The sequence below is a fragment of the Sphaerodactylus townsendi genome, linkage group LG04, assembly GCF_021028975.2.
Source record: "Sphaerodactylus townsendi isolate TG3544 linkage group LG04, MPM_Stown_v2.3, whole genome shotgun sequence".
Taxonomy (NCBI): Eukaryota; Metazoa; Chordata; class Lepidosauria; order Squamata; family Sphaerodactylidae; genus Sphaerodactylus; species Sphaerodactylus townsendi.
Genome location: NC_059428.1, coordinates 75,520,091 through 75,542,618, shown reverse-complemented (window position 1 = coordinate 75,542,618; position 22,528 = coordinate 75,520,091). Strand labels below are relative to the sequence as shown.

General features: G+C 39.7%; 1 long non-coding RNA gene across 1 annotated transcript; it reads left to right on the top strand.

The window, feature by feature from the left end:
* The first annotated feature begins 1,620 nt into the window (after positions 1 to 1,620).
* LOC125430867 lies at positions 1,621 to 19,575 on the top strand. The gene is made up of 3 exons (XR_007244240.1): positions 1,621 to 1,631; positions 5,122 to 5,125; positions 19,454 to 19,575. It is a non-coding gene; the product is annotated as an uncharacterized LOC125430867 (long non-coding RNA).
* The last annotated feature ends 2,953 nt before the right edge of the window (positions 19,576 to 22,528 follow it).

Sequence of the window (22,528 nt, the reverse complement as noted above, 5' to 3'; positions counted from 1 at the left end):
AATAGCCTACCAAGCAAGTAAAGAGTCCCCTGGACCCAACAGTACTTAAAGGGTCCCTCCTCTTACTAGCCGGCAAGCGCCGGGCTACGAGAAAGAAGAGAGGGGGAGGCGAGGGCGTGGAGACGGAAAAGTGGACCCAATTAGTAACCCCCTCTCGGCACACACAAATAATTAGTAACCCACTCTTGGGAACTGGTGAGAACCTGCTGGATCCCACCTCTGGTTAAGAATAGAAGACCCTAATCTGGTGAACTGGGTATCATTCCTTGCTCCTGCACATTAGTGACAGATTCTAATCTGGTCAATCAGGCTTGTTTCCCCACTCCTCTGCATGAAGCCTACTGGGTAACACAGTACTCTCAGAACTTTCTCAGCCCCACCTAACTCATAAGATGCCTGTTATGGGGAAGTGAAGGCAAGGCAGTTATAAATCTCTTTAAGCCTCCTTAAGGTTAGAGAAAAATGAGGTATGAAGTTGCTAAGAATGTATGTGAATAAGATCCTTTGTCTGGCTTGGGTTAGAGCATGTTTTCAGTTACTGCTGATTTCTCAAGGGGTTTTTTGGGGGGGGGGGGTACTTTAGAACCAGTCTATTATATTATGTCAGAATGACTGGATGTTTTATTTGAAGCTGGATAGTTATTGGTAGTTTTGACATACTGATTTACAAGAATGATATTCAGTAGCTATTGAAATGTCACATGTTCATTACTTAGCATCTGCAACAAAGCCCCATTACTGTCATTAAGACTAAAAATTGAACACATCCGTTATGAAAAAGCTGTTGGTTTTGGTCTAGTTTTAAATTAAAACTGTCACGTTAATGAAAAATAGTTTTCCATGCTTCACTTTAATTTTAGACAAGTCACAACATTGGAACAATAATAGAAATATACAGATAATAACTTTTTATATGTGCAATAACTACTACATGCACATTGCTAAATAAATGCTTGATATGTAATAAAAATACACAGCATTTTTTGCATATTCAGGTTTTGGACATTTGGACTGGTTGGGAGATGGAGAATATAGGTCTAACTATTCAAAACTGAGCCTTAAGATTCTTCTAATTAGTGGTCAACGGGATTGTGCAAGCATTTTCATTGCAATATGTAGTGCTGAGGACTGAAGATGCTGTAAGTTTCTTAGTTAAAACTATTTGGCAAATGAACTTACCTTGACTCATGACCAGACTGTGAGCTGATGTTCAGATTGCATTGAGTAACTTGAACAAGGATATATGGCCATATTACATCAAATAAATTTGTAACTGCTTGTTGGTTAGAAGCCAACTTCAGAGCTAAATAGACCTTTAGCAGATAACTACACAGTGAAATTGAAATTCCCTTCTCTCCAAAATTAGCTACTTTTTGAGTTAATGCACTGCTTTTGAGTAAACAGTGTTTATCACATTGGTTCACGTTCAGAATTTACTGGAATGGGCCACAGATCCTAAACAGCAGTGAAAGAACATGTAAAATGTGTTTCATCAACTTGCAAGCGCTCAGTGAATACATATTTCCTTGGCTTTGAGAGTTACAAAAGGAAAATGGACAACATTGAACAGCAGAGTAACAAATCATGCTGCTTCCAGCTGTACTGAGACAATTCAGGAAGGCATATCTCTTGTAATTTTTTTGTGAATTTAAAAGATGGGAGGTAGGAGACAGCTGTGGGAAAATAGCATAAGCACAATACATTTGCAATGCAATTTAGAACAATTTAAATTATGTGATAAAAAGGGAACCTCTTTTGAGTATTCAGAGGCATTTCTTCTAATTTGTAATCAGACTGCTGTTTGAACAGAAGATCATTCATGTGTTACTGCTTTTACATAGACTTTCCTATAACCATAAGCATCAATATTACCACTAGGAAGTCTATTTTGCTTGCTCCAGTGCAAGAAAGTAACCATACCATTAACAGGTGATGAAGTGGACATTCAACTTTGCATTTGCTGACAGACGGTGCTAAGAAGCATGTCATAGCAGCTCAGGAGAATGCTGCCAGTATGAGACTGTGTGATAGTTTAGATCTAAGAATTTATCCCAGCATGCTATCTTGCTTTTATGGGCAACCTGCTTTGAGAAGGAGAATGCCTCTTAAACTAGTTTTCTTCTAATTGCTTTGTTTATCTGGCATCAGGAACACAAGCATACTTCACTGCATTTTGAAACTCCTTTTGGAAGATAGGCACTTTGATCATCAAGCTGAAGGCTGCTGTAGCTATATACGAATGAGAGTTAATTTTTAATGAGGTAATATATTTATTTTGGTATGCCATTTAATATCAACGTAGATATTGCTTTAACAATAGATGCTTGCATATACTGAAGACCTTTCTAGCCAGGCATATTTAAGACCCTGTGATGCATACTGAAAAACTGAAGAACAATTTACCAGAGAAATTATAAAATATATGGTATTTCTAGGTTTATTAGGAATGTAAGTTTAGTTCCAAATGGAGCTAGATGGACTTTGTATAACAAAAATAAGGACTGTAATTTTAACTAATTGTTTACAATTTTTATTTTTTTTACAAATATAATTATAATACATATAAGAGGTAGCCAGTAGTAGCTTGTGAATTACTACTGGAATGTTGTTATATTATATTAAATCCCAATAATAATTCCTTTTTTTTTGCAAATAATGTGTTTAAAAATCAGATTATGTTCACTACAACCATTTTCATTTTGAGGAGCAGCAGTGGCGTAGTGCAGGTGCATTCTAATCTGGACGAACCGGGTTTGATTCCCTGCTCTGCCGCTTGAGCCGTGGAGGCTTATCTGGGGAATTCAGATTAACCTGTGCACTCCCACACATGCCAGCTGGGTGACCTTGGGCTAGTCACAGCTTTTTGGAGCTCTCTCAGCCCCACCCATCTCACAGGGTGTTTGTTGTGAGGGGGGAAGGGCAAGGAGATTGTAAGCCCCTTTGAGTCTCCTACAGGAGAGAAAGGGGGGATATAAATCCAAACGCTTCTCCTTTTTCTTTTTCTTTTTCTTCTTAATTGAGCACACCAGCAATTAAAACAAGCAGTCTCACCAGCAATCTCCATTTTGTGTTAATTTCTTTATTTTCATCCAGGAATGCATAATGCTGCTCTATTTAGACAGTTTATTGATCAATTAAGGTTGATACTGTCTATTCTGATAGTGGCCTTCCCAGGTTTTTGCCATCACTTACTGCCTGCCTGAATAATTGGAGATGTGCAGGATTGAACTTGTAATTTTCTGTGTTAAAAGCAGCTCCTCTCATCATTTTTGTGCTGTATCCATGTTCTTTCTGTCTGTAGATCAACTCAGTAAACAATCCCTGGTTATTACCACAACAAAAAAACAAAACAGCCAGAAGAATAGGAAGACCTCACCTGATTTCATTACCTTAAGTGGCATGTAACAGCAATTTCAGGGAGAAGCTTACCTAGCACAGCTTCTGGCCATCACATGATTAATCAGAACCTCTTGGTGATTAATTAATTTACTTTAGCCATATAAAGGACCTATCAGCATTTAATTGGCTTATTGCAGATTTATCTCAGACTATTTGAATTTGCCTGCCAAAACTTCACTGTCTTGATTAAACTTGACTGGCCCCAAACACAAGCCTTCACAGACAGGATACTTTTCCTTTATTACTTTTTAAAAAAGAAATGCTTGCTTGGTTTGTTGCCACTGCACTTTTTCCTGGACCTGCATCCATCTGTACTTACAGCCTAAGTGCTCTGCCTCTCACTGTTGACCTCTTTCTTTCCTCTTGCATGGAATGATTCATGTTGTATATATTTGGGATGTCTTACTTTAGTGGGCAACTGAGTATTTGTTATTTATCAATGTCTGGTATTATTTTGACGTTCCCATGCCAGACATTCATGTTATTTCCCTCAGCAAATATTTCTATTATTACTCTACTCAGGTTCTCAAAATTTCTTTAAAGTTTCTAGAGACATGTTGTAAGTTTGTCAGAGATGACTAGTAACCATTGTGTTGGTCGCTCCCCAAAGTTTCTGAATCTTTTAAGCCAGCAACTTAGCGGATGAATGAGAAGCAGCAGATAGAGTATTTTATTATTTGTACTCTGACTATTTTAGGGTAGATTTGCTTTCAGATTAGATTCATTAAGTGGACCAGATTCACATTCGACATGTGTAGAGTGTACAGTTCTACTTATTACACATGATAACAGCAGTATCTGTACAACATGACAGGTTGTAATGTACATAGACACCAGATTTATTTATTGATTGATTGATTCATTTAGTTAGTTGATTTCTTTCTCATCCTTCAAATGCATCCCAGAGTGGGTTACAATCCTCTAAAAATGTTTCTTATATTACAATAAAAACAGCATCATACACAAATAAAAATACCTAAAAAATACCTAAAAACAAAAACATCCCTAAAACATCCCTAAAAACATATCTCCAAAATACACACCTAAAAACATACCTAAAACATACCCACCCATCCCTAATCCTCGCAGGTGCAGATGAGAAAGTCCAGTGGATTGGGGGTAGATAGGATAATGCCTGGGTGAAGATTATGGTCTTAACCAATTGCAAAAAGATATAGTGTTGGTTCCTGTCGTACCACTAGTGGAAAAAAATTCCTTAAAGTGGGAGCTATTACAGAAAAAGCCTTCCATGCAGCTCCCACCCCCTCAGCTCAGAGGGGGAAGGGACTGCCAACAGCCCCCCTCCCCATGACCTCAGCTACTTGGTCAGTTTGTATAGCAGAAGATGCTCCTGCAAGTAGTGTGACCCAGGTAATTTAACGCTTTATGGATCATAACCAACACTTTAAATTGATCTCAGTAGTGAACTGGGAACAGTGTAGAAGATACTTCAGTACTGGTGTAATATTCACACAGCCTGGGGTGTCAGTTAGTACCTGAGCTACAGCATGCTGCACCAGCTGCAGATTCTGGAGTATCTTCAAGAGTAGTCCCACATACCAGTGTACTAGTTAGATAAATTGTAAATATCAACTTCGCTTAAAAAGCGTTACAATGTTCAAGGAGAAGTCCACTCACTAAAGGTGTTATAGTTGGGATCTATGTTTTCTTTTACTCCTCTTTTATTTCTCACTATCTAAGCTTTCTATATAGTCACTACAGCAAAGTATATCTAAGTACAAGATCAACAAACAAAATTACCAAAGAAAAGTAGAGTTTAAATAAGAACCTCTTTTCTTCTCTTTTTTTCTACCTGTTCTCTCTCTAACTATCTAATACTCTATTTTATACTGTTTAGTGTTAAACTAATATAAGATACAAACCAATAAGGGAACAAAATACTACCTTGTTAAAGATTAGAAGGAAAAATGCTTAAAAGAAAGTATGAATTAATACTAACAAGCTTTAATGACAGACACATTTTTTTCTTTCTGTATGTTCCCAAAGTTTAACAATATGCATGCTATGTTCTTCCACTTGTTTTATATTGAAATTTAAATAAACTATTTTTAAAAAAAGAGTAGTCCCACATATTACAGTAGTTCAACTTGGAGGTTACCAGAGCTTGGACAACTGTGGCCAGATCATTTTGGCCAGAAATGGGCAGAGCTGGCAAACCAGCCAAAGACATTGGTAGCCCCCCCCCCCAGTCATAGCTGCCACCTGCACCTCCATAGAAAGCTGCATATTCAAGATGACCCCAAATCTCTCACCTGATGCTTTGGAGGCAAATTTGCTCAATTCAGGCAAAGGTGACCCTCTGTGGACTGGATCTTAGAATCTAGCACAAACAGCACCTCCATCTTGTCAGGATTCAGCTTCAATCAATTCACTCCCATCCAGCCCATGACTGCTTCCAGGCAACACTCCAGTACCTGCACTGCATCACCTGATGAAGGTGGAATTGTGAACAACTGGATGTCAGGTACATTGATGGCAATCCACACTGAACCTCCTCATGACCTTCCCCAGCAACTTCATATAAATGTTAAATAGTGCATGGAACAGCACTGAGCCCAGCTCACATCCCCCATGACTACCTTCCGGAACCATCCACTGAGGTAGGAAGAAAACCACTTTAAAACAGTTCCTCCCACTCCCATCCTGCACTGACGGTCCAGCAAGATACCATGGTTGATAGTATTGAAGGCCACCAAGAGGTCAAGAAGAACCAACAAAGATCCATGATCTCTAGTCCCTCTTCCTGACAAGATTATTCATCAGGGAGACCAAGATAATTTCAGTGCTGAACCCCCACTTGAATGCAATTAGACATGGATCTAAATAAATTGTTTCTTCCAAGTGTGCCTGTAGCTGACATCCCACCACCTTCTCCAGGATCTTGCTCAAAAAGGGCATATTGGCCATTGGTCTTTAATTTGGCATTGTCTCTAAGTCCAAGGAGGACTACTTCACTAGGGGTCGAACCACAGACTCTTTCAAAGCTAATGGCACCACTCCCCCTTTCAGCAAGGCATTAACCATCTCCTTGATCTACATGGCCACCGCAGCCCCAAGCTAGCTTTAATTAGCTACGATGGGCAAGGATCCAGGGTGAAGGTGGTGGGTGTTGCATCTCATCATTTCACAGCAGGATTAAGACCATAGCAGGACCACCAGACATGTCAGCCAAGAAATCCCCCAGAGTCCTCAGAAATCCATTGGATTCCATCTTGTTTCAAGGGTTGATTATTACAATGGGTCCTTCACCCCTGCAGTGGAGGGGCAGCCTCAGTCCAAATGTCACCAGATGATTATCCATCCATGACAATGGTTTTGCAACACATCATCCCGCCACTAATGGATCATTCCCTGTTGACTCAGTGGAAAAAAACAGGTCAAGGATTTGCAAGCATTGGGCCTAAGATGTACTGAGACAGCACCATGGTTGTCATGGTGACCAAGAGTTCCCAAGATGATGAACATGAGGCATCCTCAAAGTGGAGATTGAAGTCCCCCAAGACAATAGTCCTGGGGGCCTCCAACACTATCTCCAAGAGTGCCCCCCTTATCTCAGACAGAGATGCTGTTAAACAGTGGAGTGAACAGTAAACCAACAGCAGTCCCATTCCGTTTCCGTGACCCAGTGTCAGGTACAATGCCTCTATCCCAGCTAGAGTGGAAGGGATATCTGATTATGGTAAAAACTTCTTTATGAATTACAGTGACTTCTAATCCCATCGCACCTGTCTAGGTTGGTGTTGTACAATGTAGCCAGGCGGGCAAAGCTGAGTCAATGCAGGACCTCCCAGCTCACCTTCCCAGGCTTCCATAATGCAGGCCAGGTTGGCTCCCTCATCCATGATCAAGTCATGCATGGTAGTTATTTTATTTTGGAACAACCTACCATTTACCAACAATAACACCAGACCTGTGGGCTAGGTGACATGTCTCCCAAGACTCTGTGAGCTCAGAAGAGGCAATAGCTTGCAGACAGTTCATGACCCTTTTCCAAAACTTGTTTGGCTGCCATTCGCCATCGTATCTGTCCCTGCCTATAAGTACTGAGAACCTACCTTCCCCCTCCACTCTTTCAAGCACTTGAGCACATCCCCAGCCTATGAACTGTCCCCACACACACCCTCTAGCCCTCACCTAGGGAACAACTGGGGGCTCCAAGATCCCAATCAGAAACAGGGCACTCACTCTAGCTGTCACCCCTGTGGGAGGTGCCCATGACTCCCATTCCCGTGGGAGGGAGGGGAGGAAAGCGGTGGGAGGCTGTCATGTGGACCTGGCCCACCCACCCTAGCGGAGGGAGGGGGAGGGGAGGGAGGGGGAGTGGAGGCATGCAAGGGAGGGGAGGACGTGAGGGGTGGCATGCAAGGGAGGGGAGGGGGCCTGGCATCTGGACCTGGCCCACCCACCCTAGCAGAGAAAGGGGGAGGGGAGGGAAAGGTGGCGTGCAAGGGAGGGGAGGGAGGGGTGGACTGCAAGGGAGGGGGAGGGGTGCCCAATCCTCATGCCAACCTCCCACCTTGACCACTGCCTCCTTCCAGGCCCAACCTTCCACTCCTTCCTACACCTAGCTAATACTATTAAACCCTATAATTTAAACCCCTACTAATGCTATTAGAGCCCTACTATTAAAACCTCACTAATGCCATTAAAATGCCACAATCATCCTACTATGCCACACTACTCCTACTAGAACCTGGTCTCCTATCCCTTTCCCTCACTGCCATTTTTCATTCAACCCAAACTGGGCCAACTTCCAAATATAGCCACTACAACTTTCTTATGGCCTCAGACTCTCTGTTCAGCCCCCAGCCAAAGCATCCTCCAGTGGGAATGGATAAGTAGAAGCGGGCAGTGACATGTCCTTGGCCAGCACAGCACTGTGCCCTCTGCTGGCTCAGTTTGAACATATGAAGCTGCTGTATACTGAACTGATCTGCCAAGGTCTCCATCACACTGCCTGCCAGCACCTTTACTGATGCTTTCTAAGTGTTTTCAGAAAGTGAACAGCAGCAGGCATGGGTTTTGCCCAGCAATTCTTGTGACTGCCCTTTGGAAATTTGATTTTTAAAACATTGTTTTGTCAGCAGCTGCAATCACAGCACAAGGATGTGAAATGGCCTACCACTTGGCCCTGTTTTGCGCAAAATTTTGACTACATCAGGGAAAAAAAGGTTCAGATTACATATTTCATTCTTACAAAACTATTCCCAGTTTGAGTGCATTTTTATAAAGAAAACCCTGTAAGAACCATGATCCTCTAAGTATCACTTCTTATGCTGTCATCCATTGTGACAGCATGTTGCCATCTAATGCTATATAAATTAACTGAGCAGATGTTCAAATTGGTTATGTCCATTATGAAAACTGCAGATGCTGAGGTGTGTAGTCAGGATATCACTCTGCCATAGTTATGGTCTGAATATAAAATGCATCCAACCCTGTGACTACTTTAGGCAGCCTATTTAATTTTATTTGAACATAGAGCTTATGTCTAGAGCCATCTGTGACAGTGGGGAGGGTTTTGCTGAGATCATCTACTGCAAGGCTGCTAGGTAACTTGAAACCTGTTAACCTAAATGGAGCCTACCAGCCATGTATTTTGAAATGTCAGATGCTTCTCAATCTCCTCAAGTGAACAGCAAACATAAAAGATTCATAAAGCCCCTGGTAGACTGCCATACATGGCTGGTGAGCTGTGATCAGGTTGATGGGTCCCAAGTTGTTCAGGCTTGATCTACTGGAGATATGTTAATAATACATTCCCATTTTTTATTATTTCTTAACATTATTTCCATCAGTGTTGGCACCCAGTTTAATTCTTCCTGCTATGGAAAATCTTAAGTGTGTATACTTCAATCATAAGATACATGCTTCAAATACTAATTACAGTTCAGATAACTACCAAAATGAAACATGAATATGCTACTTGCCAGTCATGGGCAATATAAAGACTATGGCAGAAGAAGGTGGAATGACTTATCTGTACAGCTTACTAAAAGAAGGAGAGCAGGCAGCTGTGCTTAGGTGGACTGGATTTCCAGTTGCAACTCTTCAGGATTTATAAGCTCAGTCAATTTAAAAAAAAATATAATTTGGCACCTGATCCAAGAAGGGCAATCCACTGAGGGAAACCTACTTCTAAGAGTGGATTGCCCTCTGGATCACATTTTTTAAAAGCAATGCCTGAATACAACATAAAGAGTTCAACATGAAGAAAACCTTGCTTGCTCCCTAACACTCAAATATGTGAACAATGCACAAACAATGGCTAGCAGTCAGTAGAACAGAATAGCTTAATACTTTACTCAGTTACTAATGTGAACAGAGTCTTCAAGTGGGGCTATTAGACAACTAATGCCACAGTTTCCACAAATATATGTCAAAGCATGCAATCATTCAACAGTTCACATCAATGAAAGCTTCTCTAAGCTCAATAGAAACCCCACAAAGAGCTGCCAGTATCTGGTAGAATCTGGCTTAGATAAATCTTCAAAGGCTCGTGGGCACATGGTATTTTCAACGTACATAAACTTTGTCCAAAGTGTGGTAGTAAAAAATAAGATGCCATAGACATAATGAGTCAATAGACTCATTAATATGACTCCTAGTATGTGAAAGAGAGATTCAAGTTCCATCCTCCAGGATCCTCAGCTTTGAAATGGTGGACACAACAATGTTGAAAGGGGGGGAGTAGGAGTTGGGCAGTTTAACTGCTGGTTGATGCATTTTGATGGAAGAAGAGTTAGAAGCTGTACTGGTTAAGAAGGGAGCAGATTGGGGACTTCAGGCATTCTGAAAGTAGGTGGGGGTTTAGGTGCTGTTCCTGTTTAAAAAACCCATAAAAAGTTAAACAGTCTTTCTGGGGGTTTTCCCAGCTATTTATTTAAACTGCATTTTTAGTAAGATTTTGGATCCCAGTGGGAAAAAAAAGTGTGGTAAGAATGATCCAAATAAATAAGTCAGTGCCAAGTAAATCTGGCCACAGCTGCTCTGAAGGAAAAAAGAATCGAGATCACATTATCTAGTAGGACAAGGACACTAACCAGAATGTAACAAGGACACTGATGTACAACTTCTTTTTACATTTCAATGATAAACACTTTCTATTCACACTGTGTAATTTTGAGTGATTCTAATAATTCTAACACTATAACCATCTGTTTATATATATATTTTCTCTTCCTAGTATTAGTTTTGACTGTGATGCCTATAGTGAAATAACAGTTTGAATACTTTATCATCACACAAGAGGAGGGTATGGATTTGGAATACGAATATGTAGAATAAATATTGATTTCTCACTCATATTACTTCTGTTATAATATGTATTTTTATATTAGATTACATTAGAACAAAAAGAAACATTTCCAGACTGGTTGAAAATTATCTTTATGAACTTCACCCATTAATTTAGAAATATGCCACAACTGGATAATCCATCTTTTAAAAAAAATTCCTACTGCTATATTTTATTCACAGGAACCATTTTAAATGGAAAATAATTGTTTATGCTTATCAGATTCAAAGTGTTTTAAAAAGTTTCCTCTGTGGCTGGTACTTTATTTCAGCCTTACCTCAGGAATAAACAGTATTTCACAAAAGCTCTCACCAAGGGAAGGAAGTTTTTCTTCTGCGATATTGGCAAAGGAATTTGTTGCAGTGTGCTTTTAAGTGTATTGTAGCTCTAGGCCTACAGTTAATTCACTGTTATTTTCAGCTGGATGCGACTTTGTATCTCAAAGCAACTCTTGTAGTCTTTGGAGTTACTTTCGATTTCGTTTTCTGTCTGGATGACTTCTCAGCCTGAAACAGAGTGTGGCAAAAGACAAGGGATAGTCAAAGCACAGTCCAACTACAAAAATACCCCTTTTTTGCCCATGCTTTTGTACTATCTAGCACACATGAAGAGAAGTTTTCTAAAAACTGAAATCACATTTACAATTGATTTCTACTTTTTTAAAAAGCCTTTTTCTCAAACCAATCTTATCCTATACATACCAAGCTTAGAAGTGGGTCCCAACTACAGCCTTGAACAGTGAAAAAGCCAGTCCAACATTTTTTTTTCCTGCGGGAGTTTTGAAAGGGATGCCCATTGATCTGTTTCTGGACTATTTAAGACTACTAAATATGGATGGTTAGGGAGTTGCTGCTGTCTCCTGCAACAGCTGTGGTATGTTTGTTTTTTTTGCAGGAGAATGTGAATAGCTATACCTATAGCATGTGCAAGTTGGTTACTCTCTTGGAAGAGAAGGTCCAATAGCTTGAGATGCAAGTATCTACTTTTCAGCACATTAAGAAGAATGAGGATTTCCTGGACAGAGTGGAGTAGACAGTACTGGGCAGGGAACACACCAGAAATCTCTCTAAAGAGGATGGCAGTACTTAAACACAGGAGGTAGGCAATTGGAGGAATATGAGACAGAGAAGTAGAGGAACCAAGGAACATTCTGTGTGTTTGAAGTTACAGAATCAATTTGAAGTTCTTTCCCTAGTCAATGAGGATGAGAAGCAGATACAGGAACAACAGAGTCAGTCTTTGGAGAATATGCAAGTGACAAAAGCTTCAGTCCATAGAATGGTTTCAAAACTCCAGAAGCGATGGGTGGTGATAGAGGAACAGAAGCAGTAATTTGAAGACCTGACAAGATGTCTTGAGATGTGTGCTGTCTCCCTGGTACAAAAATCCATGATGTTACAAAGAGGCTGCCAAGCCTTGTCAAGTCCACAGACCATTATCTGTTCCTTTTTATCTGTGTGAGAACAAATGACACTGCAAGACATAGCCCCTTTCTGCATGGGCCATTTACAGCAAGGAAAAAACGCCATCCCTAGGGAGCTGTTTGCATGGGGGCGCAGCTGCATCGCAGCCATGCTGCCCTCGCTCCCCCCCAGTGGCGCGAAGCTGCCATTTTCCCACCTCGCTCCCTGAATGAGGTTTTTGGAAAACAGCGGTTTCCGGCCACTGCCGTGTGAACGGCAGCGGCTGGAAGGTGCCACCCCACCTTTCCCGATCTACGTACCTTCCCTGCGACCTTCCAGCGCTTTACCCAGGCCTGTGGACATGCCCCCCTGCCCTGCGACTCCAAAGCTGTCATGCAGGGCAGGAGGGCGTGTCTCCTGGCCTGGGCGAAGCGCCAGAAGGTCGCAGGGAAGGTACGTTGATCAGGCGATGGCACAGCACTGCGCCATCTTCCCTGCCTTTACTGGGACTGTTCGTGCGAACGGTCCCGGGGGGGTATCGGCGTTGTATACGCCGACGCACCCCCCAGCGTGGCCATGCAGAAACGGCCATAGTTTTTGGGATATCAAAGGAATGTTGAGGCTCTGGGAAGGAAGCTGAAGGATCTGTATGCACAGGTTGTCATTTCATCTCTATTTCCAGTTGAAGGACACTGTCCAGGGAGGGAACTAACAATAGCGGAGGTGAACAACTGGCTTTGCAGGTGGTGCCACCAGGACCATTTTAGCTCCTTGGACCATGCTCAGTGGTTTCATGAAGAGGGACTACTGGCAAGGGATGGGTTGCACCTCATGGCTGTAGGTAAGAACATTTTTGCTAGGAGGCTCACAAACCTGACCAGAAAGGCTTTAAACTAAGTTATGTTGGGAGGGAGACAATATTCAAGCGGCAGGAGTTCATCAAGTGCTAGAGATAATAGTCTGAAGATTATAGAGAGAACTGAGCAAAAAGTTCAAAATCCCAACAGTGGGAGGAAGGAAAACCTCAAATAAGCAACCAGGAAGAATGAACCATGACCTAAGATGTCTCTAACTAGTGCACAGAGCATGGGAAACAAACAAGACGAACTTGAACTCTTAACACAGCAAAGCAAATATGATATAATAGGCATCACTGAAACTTCTTGAAATGGGTCATATGATTGCACTGTAATAATTGAGGGATACAACCTATTTCAGAGAAATAGACCAAATAGAAAAGGAAGAGGAGTAGCATTATATATCAGGGATTATTACACCTGTGAACAGTCCCATTACTTAGATCCTGGATGTCAGGTTGAAAGTATCTGAGTAAATTAAGAGGCAGAGAAACAACAGTGATCTCATTGTGAGGGTCTATTACAGACACCCAAGCTGGGCTGAAGAGCAGGAGGATGCCTTCCTGGAAGAGATGACCAAACTTTCACAAAACAGAGAAGTAGTAGTATTGGGAGATTTCAATTACCCTGATATTTGTTGAGAGTCAAACTCTGCCAGAACTATAAGGTCCAACAAATTCCTCACTTACTTTGCAGACAATTTCATGGTCCAGAAGGTGGAAGAGACAACAATGGGATTGGCTATTTTTGTTTTGCTCCTAACCACCAGGTTAATAGGGTGGAAGTGGTAGTTTCCTTTCTGCTGGACCATTTCTCCTGGAGTTTGTTATACAGTGAAAAGGGGATGCCAAGCATAGTCAGACATGCATTCTAGACTTTAAGAAAGCTGATTTCAATAAAGTTAAGAAACTACTAGGTGTGATATTCTTGCAAGAAAAAGCGAGGTGGTGTACTACGTAAATGACCCAAACAAAAAAAAAATTCGTAGTACACTGGCTGGCTGATGAAATGACTATGTATTTTTCAAATTTCATATTAAATCATCATATGAATTCTTATTCACATTCTTATCCATAATTCTAGTAAGCAAAAAGCTTTCATTTAACATCCATATATCATACATGAATCATATAGGCTTATTGTAACCGTAACAAAATTAATATTTCAAAATTATAATAACCAAATGTATCCCTTTGAGGGAGCAAGCGTGTTTTCTGCTGCTCCAGAGACTTGGACAAGGAGTAATGGATTGTCAGTCATGCCACCAAAGCTCAGGAACTCACTCCCCAGGAAGATTCATCTGCCTCTTCTGTTGTCATCTTCTGCCAATGAATGAAGACTTTTTGTTTCATTTAGCATTCCCTCAAATATCCTTCATTTTAAGCATTTTTGTAGCTCTGTTTTTAATATTTGTTTTAATTTTATCTTTGGGAAGATTCAATAATTTTAATGGTTTTATAATTTTAAGAAAACATTCTGAAAACCAGGAAATATCTCAAATACCACTGTAACAAAATTCCAGAATATATTATAGTCTTGAAGAACCAATAGCTGATTATTGTTGATGATTGAAACTTGTTGCTCGCTTTGGCTTTTCCATACCAAATTCACACTTTACTTTGGGCCCAGTGATAGTGACATGACTAGCTCTATTTTGGCACCATTGCTAATATAATTAAAGAGACTGTCACTTTTTTCCCCAAGCTAATACCTTCTCTTTCTTACCTAGAGCAATGGGTTTTCTATTTCACACTCCAGTGCCTCCTTGATAATAAGAAAAGCAATCATCTAGACCACCGCGCAAGTGATGATTGTTCCTTGACATAACCTTCAAACAGTTAAATTCATAAGCCAGGAATGGCTTATTCCTTCTACCCTGCTATCCTCCCATACATTTGACCAGCAATTCCAACCAACATAGAAATTCTAATGTATGTTCTGTTCAGCAAGGTGCTTAGACATTTACATTTTATGCATATAACCAAACCCATGAGACTAAGAAAGAAATTCTAAACAGGTCTACTCAGAAACCTACTCAGGTCTATCCACCAGAGCTTACTCCCAGGAAAGGATTATTAGATTATGCTGTAATACATCTAGAAATTTAACAGATAACAGGCTTAGCAAGTACTGCTGTAAGATACCTTTTCTGATATAATTTTTTTTAAAAGATAGAATACACTTAATCAAGAGCTCAATAGAGAGATAGATGACTAAGACCTTGTCATCAGAAAGATAACCAATGACAGTTTTTAGCATCTGGAATCTGGAGCTTCATCATTCTCAGAAGAGGACATGAAACTTAGCTGGAATTATGGACACAAATGATTTAAAAAATCAATACACTCTCAAACATATGTACATACTCAAAGTACAGACAGTGTTCTGCTTGGCTGCTTTATATCAGAGATCTTGACCAACCAGGTCAGTATAATTGTGATTCCTGAAAGTGTTTTTCCAAAGTTTAGAAAAAGACCTGTATTGAAGCCACTTTAATTCAAGATAAGTTTATGTAGGGATGAGCACTTCACATCATTTATTCTATATCTCTTGCTAACTCATGTGTCCTTTGAGCTAACAAAATATAACTGTTAGGAGTAGAAGGTCTGCTGGGAAGAAAGCCAGAATGGTATAGCTTGATCTCATCAGATCTCAGAAGCTAAGTAGGGCTGGTACTTGGAAGGGGGAACACTAAGGAAGACTGGAGAAAAACTCAATGGCAAACCACCTTTGAGTCTCACTTGCCTTGAAAGCCTGTTGCTGGGGTCTCCAGAGACTGGCTATGACTTTTCCACTTTCCCACTTTCAATAGTAAAGTTTTTTGCTTGAGAAGAGGAAAAAGCTGGAGGATTGGGAGGAACGTTTCATCCATTTGTATTTTTAAATATCACTGATATTTTTTTTAATTCAACAAGAAAACTGGAAATGACCAATTGATTATTTGTTTTCTCTGGACTGGGGAGTATTTTTAAATATCATTGATTTTAAAAAATCAACAAGAAAACTGGAAATAACCATCTGATTATTTGTTTTCTCTGTATTGAGAATTTGCAACTATATTTTGATGCTTTCCCCCTCCCCCATCAGGTGATCTTATTGTTATTGATTTTCTCTTAGAAATTTCTGCTTGGATTTCCAGATACTTTCCATTTTGCTTTATTCGCAACAGATTAAACTCTTTGTTGTGCTATTTATTATTTTACTTTCAAAACCCTGTTTTTTCTGACCCTTTACACTACTAGTTATCAAAGTACAGTTATGAATGCTGTACTGGTTTCATGCAAGGAAGTTAAAAAAAAACTAAGTAAATAAAAACGCTTCTTATATAAATGTATTGGTCTTCTGATCATCCATTAAGACAGCTCGAGGGAAAAAAAGAGTGAAGTAACCAGAGTCTTGATTAGTTTATCAGATACATATCCCTACTATTATGCTCTTCAGGGTTAAAATATTTTAAAATGTCTATAAAGATGCTTTTTCGGGTGCTTATCTACTCCATGGTGCATTTATGGTGATTTTTTTATTCCCTGACAAAACACCATAAACATAATCTCTCACCCAGAGTGTGTACATACAGTCTTTGTATTTTGCTATTTATGTAGATGGAAGTAGTTGTGTGCAGAAAATCATGCTGATTCTTTTGCTAAATCTTGCAGCCATCTTTGCATATTGCATACTAAATGACAGAATGTGACCCTGATCATCCTTATGTTTCACTGATGCAGCATTCTAAACTTTTAGGAAGATTGCTTTGCCAGTTGTAATGGTTTTATTTCTTATTTTATTAGCATATAAACAGCATTGCCTTTATTCTCTTGTTATGCAACACATTCATTTATAGACCCTCTTCACTGATTTCTGCCAAGAAATGTTAAGAGATATTGTCTGTTTATATATCAAGATGCTTTTGGCTGTGAAGTTGTTTCCCTTAGTTCCCAGCAGAATTCAAAGTAGAGTTCCACACAGCTTATAATATAGGACTACTTTCCTCATAGAAATCCAGCCATTTATGCCTTATAAGCAAAATTCTACTATATGCTTATTCAATTCGAAGTTCTGTCCAGCAAAGATTCTCTTTCTCACTTCAATTTTCTTTTTGTTCCTTTACTTTATGGCCTTTTGTTCCTTTGTTTTATGGTTCTTGTTCTTTCAACAGCCAGCCATAGCATCCATGTATTGAAAGGTACTTATCAGATCTTGGAGAATAAAGTTCTGCTTTTCACATGGAGGCAAAACCTCTCTCATTTTGGGGTTTTATTTTTATGATTTACTGTTCTATTATCCAATTGCAATCAAAGAAAAGAACAATTACATGATAGAAGAAAAGTGGGCTTTAAATGCAATCAATCAATAAAATAGATATTTAATTCTCCTCCCCAACAAGAATGAATAAAGAAAAAGAAGGAATTAAGACTAAAGCAAAAAGAAAGGAAGAAAGTGTAAAGGGATACTTGTCAAACTGTCTATACTAGACATCTTGTTCCTTTTAAAATCTCTCAAAGTAAACTGACTCATGTGTCAGTTACTTTGACTTACCCCATATTTTAGACATGTCAATCCAATAGATTTTTGTCCACATGCCTCACATTTCAATGCTGTTTCCTGCTTACTTTAATCAGTTTTAACTTATCCACTCTGGAAGTGGTGAGTGGGGGTGGCACATCTTTCCTAATGTCATGGATAATTGCACTGGACATGCCTTCCATTCACCCTCTTTTGGGCGGGGGGTCCATGTGCTCCATCAGTGATGCAATAAATTGCTAAATATGCTTGCATAGCCCCTGTTCAGTCTGCTAATTTGAAGCAATTGAAGTGAAGTGCTAGCAAAAAGATGCCACACACACCATAGTTAGAGCTTGACAGCTACCTTTTCCTTGCAACTGTGCACCTTTTATTGTCTGAGAGGCAGGGTTATATTGTCTCGAAAAGTCTTTTGTAAAGTACAAAGTCTATTACAAGTTTCATCTACTACAGGTTTTTACATAAAAAGTATGGTTACAGAGCCTTAATCATATATGTCTTAATAAGTAAATCATTGAAGTAAAGTATCTTGCATGTTAGCTTTCAGGGTTCCTCATAAGATTGTTTTTCCGCTCAGGCCTGCCAAGTCTCACAGTAAAGTAAAATCTGGCCAGGAGGATGTGTCCTTCTACTGTAGCCGCGTACTGTTTGCTTTTGAGATTGGCATTAAACATTAACCAGAGCTAATGTTACCCTTCACTAATTGGTCACTGTGACTGTGGTTCTTCGTTTTTTTTAAAAAAAACCTGCCTCTCTTCTTTTCTGAGTTTCTCTGTTCTGGACTTGCAGCCAAGCAGCTTTTTATTGCACATTCAGGAATCTCTGCATTAGGAGAACAAGCCCATGAATTAGAAGTTTCCAGGAAAGGAAGTTTGTTTTAAGTACATGTGTCTCTTCCATTTTTTTGATTTGGAAAAGTTTGTACTCAGAATCAATGCTACAAGTGAAGGTGCAATCCCACAATATGCACATCAGTACACACACATCAAAAACCTAGCAGCCCAGCCAATTTGTCCATTTCTGTTTGCACATACACATCATCAATCCATCAAACTATCATACACTCAAGAATCAAAGCAGCTAAATACATTTATTTTGTTTGCTTGAGAAATGTGCAAGAGGGAGAAATAAGTGAAATGAGTGAAATGCCAGAGTGCACAACATAGGATAGCCCTGCAGTGTGCACCATATAGAAGCTTGTAATATATTTGGCTAGGTTACCATTCACATTTCTATCATAGAGTTATTGATTTTAATGAAAAGTTGCATTTGATCTGCAATGAGATGGATTCCAGAACCCATGGGAAAGACCAGCAGCTTTTCAAGAATTCCAAGGTTTTTTCCATAGCAACAGTGCTCTATTACTAATCTTATTTCATTTTTTAAAAAAAATGCATGGGGAAAAATGGCTAGTAGAAGGCCAACCAAGGAAAAAAGAAAATGGCTGAGGGGAGGTTCAGTGAGATGGGGACATGGATAAGTAATGTGTGTTTAGTGAGTCAGATAAATAAACAATGAAATAATATGATTGCACACTCAAGGGAAGCTGAGTTGAAAATCATTTGAAAAAAACATCATGGTAAAAGTGTTCATGAAAATAATGGAGTAAAAGCAAAGTGAAAACGTTTCTGGATCCAAACAGAAGGGAAACATCTGAAATACCAACAAAAAAGTGGCATTTGGCAGCAGAATACATTTTAAATTACTTGTGCAGAAAAGACCAATGTTTTAGCTAGTTTCCTGCCTTTGAAGTCTCCCAATATGAATTCTCTCAGATAAACTGTAAATTCAAACGTATGGTCTTTTGATTGTTGTGGGTTTTTTGGGCTGTGTGGCCATGGTCTGGTAGATCTTGTTCTTAATGTTTTGCCTGCATCTGTGGCTGGCATCTTCAGATGTATATCACAGAGGGAAGTCTGTTACACACTGTGTCCAGAATCTCCCATTTCATTGAGGGAATGAAGAAATAAAGAGATCCATAAGGGAAGCCCAGAATCCCACTGTTGATAAGTCCAACGGAAATCAGACAATCTTTCTAAAGGTATGAAATGATCAATAAAATGCAGATTCCAGAAAAGAGTTACATGAAATTTGATTAAAATACAATCTTAGAAGAGAAGGCTCCAGAGTGGGATAATTATTTAAAGATATTTTTTAAAAAGAAAATCCCACACATCACTTCTTCAGTTGGTGGATTGCCAGACTAAAAACAAAAAAGAAACATCATTACAAAATTTCACTAAACCAGAGAGAGTGGGGAGGGTGGTTCCTTTTGAACTTTTGGAATTCTGCTAAATCTAGTGAAATCTAGTGAAATCTAGTGAAATCTAATGATGATTTGGCTCAGACCAGGAAGGCATCAGTTTCAATAAAAATTGAAGAGATTCCTAGCTACCTTAAGGCAACGTCTATCAGTATATTGACTTTGGTCAAGTTTCTGAAGATGGAAAAAGAAAAAAATGGAGTTAAAGATGGAAAAGATTTACAGAGTCAACTCAGAAAATCTAAATTTGAAAGGATTGTCCAGAGACATTGTAATATTCTTCTATTCAAAAGAAATAGCAGATCAAATCCTAGAAGCTCACAGAAAAGTAGTTTTTAAAATAGAAGATAAAGATATTCTTGTGATGAAAGAAACATCATTGAGAGTCTTACAGAAAAGGAAGGACTATGCATTTCTGGTTGATATTTTAAGAACACAGCAGAGAAGGTTGACATGGCTTTTTAAATGGGAAGGACTTTTCTCACTTATAAAGGTCAACTGAAGAGGATTGTTTCAATTTTAATATGTGTGTGTGTGACTTTAAACTGAGAGCAGTGTTAGAGTGAATTTATGTTGAGTGAAGTCCTCAAAGTATTTGTTGCCTCAGATTTTATTTTGTAAATATATTGCTTGAAACCTTGAAGTTACCTATCAGTAATAAAATCTTACTTTGAAGAAACATTGGAATCCCATTGGAATCCCATCCTATTTTCCTTAAGTTGGGATTTATCTTATATTTAGACATGTTTTTGGTGACTGTAGGTGGAAGGGTCACCACAAAACCAAATTTAGAAAACCAGTTAACCATAATCAGATATTTTGAAGTGGTACTTGTTTATATACTATTTTCTTCCTTGTTTAATTAATTATATGATTTAATTAATTATATGATCTATTGCTTTTTTATTTTGTTGTAAAATTTTGAAATTTTAATTTTTAAAAAAGAAAAGTTTGATCAGAAAAAATAAATTTTGTAAAAAAAATCTTATCTTGCACATCTTCTAATATGTATTAATCATTCAGTCATTCCAGAACTGAGGATTAATCCTTATCTATATCATCAGTGTTTAGGAAGGCCATACTGAACCACAAGTGAGCTCCCCACCATGAAGAATTCAGACATTTTCAGTGTAAAATCCTACAACTTTATAACTGATGTAATCTATACTTTTAGTAGTGCTGCAGTCTGTTACTATCACTACTATCACTACTTTATGAAAAGGAGCTTTCTGAGAAAGCTGGTTGAGAAGCAAAAACAACCACAAATACAATGAACACTCCAGAACATTCACTGCAAAACAAGCATTATACCAATTATACATATTAACCCCCAATGTGCAACTCTCACTATGCATCTTGCACCTTTTAAAATGACTTGTAAAAGTAAAATGGTACCTGCTTCAAAACAAGAAACAAGTTTGCATGAGGTATTGAGTGATGTTTGCAGGAATTTCTGAGAGAAAAAAGAGAAACAGTTTGGTCAAAGAGCTGAAACAGAGCACTGGATCAGCATTCAGAAGCTTCCCCTAGCCTTGGAAGTAGAATCTTCAAAGATATGGCAGCTCTGAAATTTCTGCTTAAAATTTATGTCATGTGAGCAAGCACAGACATGTGTTACAAGGAGGATTTAGAACTTTAGAAATTTTTGGCAAACCTGTGGTTATCCTTTTTCCTGGCTCTCCCTGGTGAAGGACATGCAGCTGCGTGTGTGTAACTGTCACCCTTAGAATGTTCGTGCTGCTTAGAATGTTCATTCAGATGGCGAGATATGAGCAGTGAAAACAGTACATAGGCAGTAACGAGTGGAAGTGAAACACATACACACACATGCACACGAGGGAGAGGGAAGGGAGGGAGGGAGGGAGGGAGGGAGGGAGGGGTGGCATGCAAGGGAAGAGAGGGAGGGAGAGGAAAGGGACGGAGGGGGAGGCATGCAAGGGAAAAGAAGGGGGAGAGGGGGGACAGTGGGGGGGGGCATGCAAGGGAGGGGAGGCAGGGGTCCCAGCATCTTGAAGGTATGACCCACCCACCAATGAGGAGGAAGGGAAGGGAAGAAGGGGGAGGGGTGGCATGCAAGGGAAGAGAGTGAGGGAGGGAAGAGAGGTGAGGGGCGACATGCAAGGGATGGGAGGGAGGGGCCAGGCACCCTAGATTCCCCTGGAATACTGCGGTTACAGTTAAGAAAACCAAGGCACTTACATTACTCCAGGAGTAAGCTTCGGTACAGCAACTGTGGCGTGCTACTTTTGAATGACTTCGTCACGCCCCTCAGAGGAGGTTTCCCTCAGAAGCGACACCCATTGCCACCAACCAAACTTACTCCCAGGTAAAGGCTCATGACCAGCCAGACCCCAGTATGTGTGGGAGGGTGCACTTTCCAATACCGAGGAATGCAGGGCACACACATCAATGACATTGCACAGTATCCAGGCTGCGTGTTTTGCATGAGCACGCATTACTGCCTGGCCCTCTGCAATTGATTTGTTGCTGCTACTAATTTCCTTTTTCCATTTCACCACAATAAGCCACAGCTTAGCAGTGGCTGAGCCTGCTCAGATTAGATATAAGATTAATTCCATTTCCAGGTGGCAAAAACATTATGACATACCAATTACCTCATTCCCTCAATGCATGCTCTGCTAACACTCCCCCCCCACCCTGCCTCCTACTCTTTACCACATTGCACATATCCCCCCCCCCTTCCACATTGGCCCATACTTCCTTTTTAAAAAGCTATTTAAAGTACTTTTCTTCACTCATGCTATAT